At 43.9% G+C, this 6,432-nt stretch overlaps 1 long non-coding RNA gene across 1 annotated transcript; it reads left to right on the top strand.

The window, feature by feature from the left end:
* Positions 1 to 1,931: 1,931 nt before the first annotated feature.
* Positions 1,932 to 6,230, top strand: LOC107301093. The gene is made up of 3 exons (XR_001549263.1): positions 1,932 to 1,968; positions 3,939 to 4,040; positions 6,211 to 6,230. It is a non-coding gene; the product is annotated as an uncharacterized LOC107301093 (long non-coding RNA).
* The last annotated feature ends 202 nt before the right edge of the window (positions 6,231 to 6,432 follow it).

Here is a 6,432-nt window from a genome sequence, read left to right as displayed (position 1 = left end):
GACCTGACCTAGGGTGGATTTTATACTGGGTTTTTTAGGAATTTGGAAGACACAACTTTAAAATTTGGTTTAATTCGGTTTTAAGGGGGGGATTGTATATATGCTTTGGTTTTAAATATGTTGTGCGCCGCCCTGAGTCCCGCTGGGAGAAGGGCGGCATATAAATTAAATTAAATAAATAAAATAAATAAATAAATAAATAAATGTGAACCGGTTGCCAAACATCCTAATTTTGATCATGTGACCGTGGGGATACTGCCGTGGTCATAAGTGTTAACTGAGCCTATCAAATGTGAAATGAAGAATGACAAAAGGTTTGGAGCCATTCAAACTTTGGGAGGGGAATTACACTGATGCCACAACAGAGAAGGCACTTCTCTGGGTCCCATTGCTTTATGGAAGAAGGGCTTTGAAGCCTGCCTATTTCTGCTGGATCTTAATGGGACAAGCAGAGACAATTTAGGACAGGGGTAAGCAACCTTGGCTCTTTTATGACTCATGGACTTCAACTCCCAGAATTCCTGAGCGAGCCATGCTGAGGGGAAAGGGAGAGGTTTCCAAGCTGAGCCATGCTGGCTCAGGAATTCTGGGAGTTGAAGTCCACGAGTCATAAAAGAGCCAAGGTTGCCTACCCCTGTTTTAGGATAAGTGGTAACACAAGAATGATAGGGTCAAAAGGCGAATACAGATAATCCTCAGCTTACAACCACAATTGAGTCCAAGATGTCTGTTGCTAAGCAAGACAATTGTTAAGTAGTTTTTGCCCCATTTTACAATCTTTCTTGCCCCAGTTGTTAGGTGAATCACTGCAGTTAAGTTAGTGACACAGTTGTTACGTGAACCTGATATCCCCAGTGACGTTGCTTGTCAGAAGGCCACAAAAGGTGATCGCATGACACCCCCTGGACACTGCAGTCGTCATAAATTGCCAAGCGTTCAACTTTTGATCACATGACCGTGGGGATGCTGCAATAATCATACGTGTGAAAAACGGTCATAAGTCACATTTTAATGCCATTGTAATTTTGAACTGTCACTATATGAACAGTTGTTAATATGGACTTAATAATAATAATAAAGTTGGAAGGGACTTTGGAGGTCATCTAGTCCAACCCCCTGCTCAGGCAGGAAACCCTATACCATTTCTGACAAATGGCTGTCCAGTCTCTTCTTAAAAACTTTCAGTGTTGGAGCATTCACGACTTCTGGAGGCAGGTTGTTCCACTGGTTAATTGTTCTAAGTGTCAGGAAGTTTCTCCTTAGTTCTAGGTTGCTTCTCTCCTTGATATGGACTTGTAGTCCATATCTTCTGCATGTCATTAAACCAGAGGCTGCTCTAGTCTAGGCCAAACTTTGTAGCTAGTTTCCAATATCAAATCAGCGTCTCTGCCTCCCAAATCCTCTCAAACGGTCACTAAGGACTGGTCCTAAGGCGAGGACTATATTTGGATTGATTCTCTTTTTTTTCCCCCTATTGTCCTCAGGTCCCAAGCTTGACATGACCTCACAGCTCAAGAGCGTAAAAGAAGCACAGATCTCAGTTCATCCAGCTGCGAACGAAGAGGAGACTCCATTGGAGAACGGCTTAGGTGAGAGAGCCGGTGAAAACGCCCCCTTCAAAAACATTTTGCCTTGCAAGGTCTTAGAATTAAGTGTTTAAGACATTGTAAAACTTAGTACATTTTTGTAAAACAGTTTAATAAATACTTTTTTTCTTGGAGGGGAAAAAAATGGAAACTGCCATACTGAACTTTTTTTGGGCCTCCTCTCCCCAAGATTATAACACTGTTGACTCATTGAGCGACGTATATTATTTTATTATTATATTACTTTGCCCAGAGTTCCCTGATGTAATAATAAAAATGGAACAAGGAGAGGAGCAGTGGCTGCCAGTAAATGCGGAACAAGAAAGAAAAGCGTTGTTCTCACGTCTCCAAGAAAGTGGAACTGCAATGTATAACACTTCAGGTAAGAAGGAAAATCCAGTTCATCTCAAATCATTAGCAATCTTCTCCATTTGGCTCATTGCAAAGGCAACGCTCTCTGGTATAAATGAACAAAGAGTCAAGAAGAGAACCATAGCAATGGCACTTAGACTTATATACCGCTTCACGGCGCTTTACAGCCCTCTCTAAGCGGTTTACAAAGTCAGCATATTGCACCCCCAACAATCTGGGTCCTCATTTTACCGACCTCGGAAGGATGGAAGGCTGAGTCAACCTTGAACCAGTCAGGATCGAACTCCTGGCAGTGGGCAGTGAGTTAGCCTAACCACTTCTAACCACGGCGCCACACGTCACAGCTTTTTTGGAAGGTCAAAGTCTTCCAAGCACTGCAAAACTCCATGGGGTAATTGTTGAAAGTTGAATGACCAGAATATTTTCTCCCAGTTCTAAGGAAGGTGATAAACAGATTGGAACATGAGGAAGAGAACTCTTGTGTGATACGTACAAAGTAGTTTGCCGCAGAACACATACAGGTAGTCCTCGAGTTACGACTACAATCGATGTTATGCTTATGTTGCTAAGTGAAACATTTGTTAAGTGAGTTTTGCCCCATTTTACAGCTTTTCTTGCCACAGTTGTTAAGTGAATCATTGCATTTGTTCAGCTAGTGACAAGGTTGTAAGATGAATCTGGCTTCTCCATTGACTTGGCTTGTCAGAAGGTCGATCACGTGACCCCGGGATGCTGCAACCGTCATAAATGTGAACCAGTTGCCAAGCATCTGAATTTTGATCACATGACTAGGGGATGCTGCAATGGTTTAAGTGTTTCATGCAGTTGTAACTTTAAAGGGTCACTAGCTGAACAATTGTAAGTTGAGGACTATCTGTAGTAGCATAAAAAGGAAAGTGAAAGCAAATTATTCAGTCTTGTATGGAATACACGGATATACAGGTAGACCTTGGTTAACAACAATTTGTTCAATAGGTGTTCAAAATTATGATGGTGCTGAATAAGCGGTACTTATACCAGTCCCTGGGGTTACAATTATTGAAGCACCCCTGAGGTCACATGAGATGTGTGGTGTGGGTCACGGAGAGGGTGCGAGGGAGCCTGTAAGGTGTGTCACACGTCAGGGAGGGTACACAAGAGGTATGGATTGTGTGATGACTTCCTTGGGCAACTCCCCAGATTCCTCCTCAGATGTCAGGTTAGGGAGGTTAGGCCCATTTCTGGCACGTCAGAAACTGGGTTTACTGATGGCTCTGAACGGCCGTCCGAAAGAGATTTGGAGGAGACTTCAGACGGGGAAGTGTAAGACGCTAAGAAAAAGACTCAGGCATGTCTTGAGCAGAGATTTGAAGCTGCTGCAAAGCTGCTTGTCACAGCTTGAGACAGCTTGAGAATCTCTGTGTGTTTACTGTATTGGTTTTTATATACTTTTTACATACATAGGCTTAACCATTAAATGCTGACATTTTACATTCATAAGTTTAACCATTAGATGCTGACATAAAGTTTCTTCATAGGAAAATTCCTTCATATAAGCAACTATTTCCTAGTAACACATTACATGATCAAAGACCAGGTAAAGAACAAATACAGGTAGATCCAAAGGAGAAAGAACTAACAAAGACAGGAAGAGATGGGAAGGAACTTAAGCATATTATCTGTTTAGGTAGGTGAGGCATTAAGTCAAAAGGGGATGACCTTCTGGCTGCTTCATTGGGACAAAGGGTATCAAAAGGTTATGAGATTTGTGGGGGAGGGGAAATCACGGCAGTTTGCTGCGCGTGCATTTTTCCCCACAGGGAAGGTTTGCAGTGGCAGACGGGCCAGCGAAGAGAAGGAAGAACTGCCTTCTGCACCTGATCCGAGAATACGCAAGGCAGAGAAAAGGCAGGAGCAACAGAGGTCAGCCAGACTACTCAAGAGGAGAAGACTTTGGCAAATGTCTGATCACTGTAAATTTTTTCTCATTTCTCTGAGCAGAGTTTCCTGCTGTGATAATAAAGAAGGAAGAACAGGAAGATCGATGGGTGCTGTATCACCAGACCTCTGAAGGCAATGGGGCTTTCCCATCTGCTCATTCAGGTAAGAATTTTTATTTCACAAGGCAGCCAGATCTTGAAATAATGCATCATTATGTCATCAGAAGGAAGGAGAAGAAACATCAGCTTCCAAGATTGCAATAACAAAAACTATGAAGAGAAGCAATTCAACGTTTGTTTTTTTTACTGAATTTCCAGTACTTGGAGTAAAAATTGCTTTTATTACTGCCTGTCTTATTGTCACTATGTACTGAGGTCAAGATTGAAGGAACATTTTCTAGCAATGTCTATCTGTAGTGGCTGTTAGAACCAGCAAGTAATGCAAATTCAGACAGGCTTTATATCAGCGGTTCTCAACCTATGGGTCGCGACCCCATTTGGGGTCGATCGACCATTTCACGGGGGTCGCCAAGCAAGGCTGTCCGCCATTTTTTTGTCCGCCATTTTTCCCCCTTTTCCGGTGGGTGCCTTACCTCCCTTGGGCTGGGCCAGCTGGTGGTCGGCCTGCTCTGTCTCTGCCGCTTGCCAGCTACGCCTCGGCTGGCGCAGGGGGCGGAACCACGCATGCGCGGCGCTCCCGGGCAGGGAAAGTCCTCGACTTACGACCGGTTGGGTAGTCCTCAACTTACGACCGGTTTAGTCCTCGACTTACGACTGGTTTAGTCCTTGACTTACGACCGGTTGGGGGTCGCGGCATTAAAAAGGTTGAGAACCACTGCTTTATAATGAGTTATTATAAAATTATCGTTCTATCCATTTGGATCCCAAATATTCACAAATTGTATTGCTGTTAATGTTTTCTATTTGCTTCGTCACCAGATTCCAATTTGCCTGATTTGGCTATATTCTTAATTTAATTTTTGTACCCAAGTTCATTATTTGTCAAATGTGAAGGTGATGTCATTACACGTAGGTAGTATTGAACATTTCTCGCTGAGAGAAAAACTATAAGACTGATCAGCCTAATTTTCAGCTTCTGCAATTAGTGGAGAAACATAATTGTGTTGTCACTACCAATAGGGTAAAATTGTGGATTTTTAATGTGGTAGACTGCTGGAGTCACTGTGTATGTAAATTTGTTTAATAAATAAATACATAGGCCGTACTTTACACTTAAGGAGGACCCCTGAAGTTTTCTACTTGGTGATGTAAACTTGGAAAATAAAAAAGACCAGATTGTAAAGTGTAAAAGAATATACAGGTAGTCCTCAACTTTCAATCATTCATTTAACATCTATTCAAATTTACAACAGCACTGAAAAAAAACAACTAATTAGTCATCGCACCTAGCATCCCTGTGGTCATGTGATCAACATTCAAGTGCTTGGCAACTGGCATGTATTTAAGACGGTTGCAATGCTGTGGGGGTCACGTGATCATTTGTGAGAGGATCCCTACGGGCAAGAAACCTATCAGTGTGCAGACTGTGGGAAGCGGTTCCTTCAAAAGTCGCATCTTCTCATCCATGAGGCGATGCGTAAGGAAGAGGATCCCTACGAGTATTTTAAAGTCCAGCCAGCTTTTAACAAGCAAAGTCAGTGGGGAAGCTGGATTCGCTTAGGAACTGAATGATTCACTTAACAACCATAGTGAGTCACTTAACCACTGTGACATAAAATGTCATAAAATTGGATGTGACTCACTTAACAGCCTTTCTTTGCAATGGAAAGTCTGGTTACAATTGTCGTAAGTCGAGGACTAACTGTAACTATAATTTTCTCTTCCTCACGCTAGAGCAGTGGTTCTCAACCTTTTTAATGCCGTGACCCCAACCGGTCGTAAGTCGAGGACTAGACCGGTCGTAAGTCGAGGACTAGACCGGTCGTAAGTCGAGGACTACCCAACCAGTTGTAAGTCGAGGACTTTCCCTGCCCGGGAGCGCTGCGCATGCGTAGTTCCGCCCCCTGCGCCGGCCGAGGCGTAGCTGGCAAGCGGCAGAGACGGAGCAGGCCGACCACCAGCTGGCCCAGCCCAAGGGAGGTAAGGCACCCGCCGGAAAAGGGAAAAAAATGGTGGACAAAAAAAATGGCGGACAGCCTTGCTTGGCGACCCCCATGAAATGGTCGATCGACCCCAAATGGGGTCCCGACCCACAGGTTGAGAACCACTGCGCTAGAGGGAGTAAAAAGCACGTGATAACACCGTATCCTGAATTTGTTTGCCGCCATTTCCTTTGCCTGTTTTCACATTGTGATTTTCCGTTTATCCCACAGAAGAGGAGCTGAGACAGAGCTACGCGGGAAATAAGGAGAACAAATGTGCTGATTGCGGGAAAAGCTTCACGCAGAGGTCCAGCCTTGTCAGACACGAGAAGACCCATACAGGAGAGAAGCCATACCAGTGTTTGGAGTGCGGGAGAAGCTTCAGTCAGAGATCGATCTTGACCCGACACCAGAGGACCCATACGGGAGAGAAGCCATATAAATGCTCTCAGT

This window comes from Protobothrops mucrosquamatus, unplaced genomic scaffold, assembly GCF_001527695.2.
Source record: "Protobothrops mucrosquamatus isolate PMUCROS unplaced genomic scaffold, P.Mucros_1.0 scaffold9980, whole genome shotgun sequence".
In the NCBI taxonomy this organism is placed as follows: domain Eukaryota; kingdom Metazoa; phylum Chordata; class Lepidosauria; order Squamata; family Viperidae; genus Protobothrops; species Protobothrops mucrosquamatus.
Note: the sequence above shows the minus strand (reverse complement) of the source record. Positions and strands in the feature narration are given on the sequence as shown.